The sequence below is a fragment of the Arachis ipaensis genome, chromosome B10, assembly GCF_059453495.1.
Source record: "Arachis ipaensis isolate K30076 ecotype BB chromosome B10, ASM5945349v1, whole genome shotgun sequence".
NCBI classification, from domain to species: domain Eukaryota; kingdom Viridiplantae; phylum Streptophyta; class Magnoliopsida; order Fabales; family Fabaceae; genus Arachis; species Arachis ipaensis.
The window spans coordinates 91156208-91157480 of record NC_142435.1 but is presented as its reverse complement, the minus strand read 5'-3'; the positions used below and the strand labels follow the sequence as shown (position 1 = coordinate 91157480).

Below are 1273 nucleotides of genomic sequence, written 5' to 3'. Positions count from 1 at the left end.
TCTATTCTTCTTTTCCTCTGACACTTCAAGGAATCTCTATACTGTGACATAGAGGATTCTATACTTTCTTCTTCTCTTTTCATATGAGCAGAAGCAAGGACAAAGGCATTCTTGTTGAAGCTGATCCTGAACCTGAAAGGACCTTGAAGAGAAAGCTAAGAGAAGCTAAAGTATAACCCTCTATAGAGGACCTAACAGAACTTTTCAAACAAGAAAAAGACATGGCAGCTGAAAACAACAACAATGTCAACAATGCAAGGAAGGTGCTTGGTGACTTTACTGCACCTACTCCTGACTTCTATGGGAGAAACATCTCAATCCCTGCCATTGGAGCAAACAACTTTGAGCTTAAGCCTCAATTAGTTTCTCTAATGCAACTGAATTGCAAGTTTCATGGACTTCCATTGGAAGATCCTCATCAGTTCTTAGCTGAATTTCTACAAATCTATGACACTCTCAAGACCAATGGGGTTGATCCCGAGGTCTACAAGCTTATGCTCTTTCCTTTTGCTGTAAGAGACAGAGCTAGGATATGGTTGGATTCACAACCTAAGGAAAGCCTGAACTCTTGGGAAAAGCTAGTCAATGCCTTCTTGGCAAAGTTCTTTCCACCTCAAAAATTGAGTAAGCTTAGAGTGTAAGTCCAAACCTTCAGACAGAAGGATGGTGAATCCCTCTATGAAGCTTGGGAAAGATACAAGCAATTAATCAGAAGGTGCCCTTCTGACATGCTTTCAGAATGGAGCATCATAGGTATCTTCTATGATGGTCTGTCTGAACTGTCCAAGATGTCATTGGACAGCTCTGCTGGAGGATCTCTTCATCTGAAGAAGACGCCTGCAGAAGCTCAGGAACTCATTGAGATGGTTGCAAATAACCAATTCATGTACACTTCTGAAAGGAACCATGTGAATAATGGGACAAATCAGAAGAAAGGAGTTCTTGAGATTGATACTCTGAATGCCATACTGGCTTAGAATAAAATATTGACTCAGCAAGTCAATATGATTTCTCAAAGTCTGTCTGGAATGCAAGCTGCACCAGGTAGTACTAAGGAAGCTTCATCTGAAGAAGAAGCTTATAATCCTGAGAAACCAGCAATGGAAGAGGTGAATTACATGGGAGAACCCTATGGAAACACCTATAATCCTTCATGGAGAAATCATCCAAATCTCTCATGGAAGGACCAACAGAGTCCTCAACAAGGCTTCAACAACAATAATGGTGGAAGAAACAGGTTTAGCAATAGCAAACATTTTCCATCATCTTCTCA

General features: G+C 40.7%; 1 non-coding gene across 1 annotated transcript; it reads right to left on the bottom strand.

Annotated features, from left to right (window-relative positions):
• Positions 1-626: 626 nt before the first annotated feature.
• On the bottom strand, positions 627-734 carry LOC148580839 (small nucleolar RNA R71). Its single transcript, XR_015895649.1, has one exon. It is a non-coding gene; the product is annotated as a small nucleolar RNA R71 (small nucleolar RNA).
• Positions 735-1273: the final 539 nt, after the last annotated feature.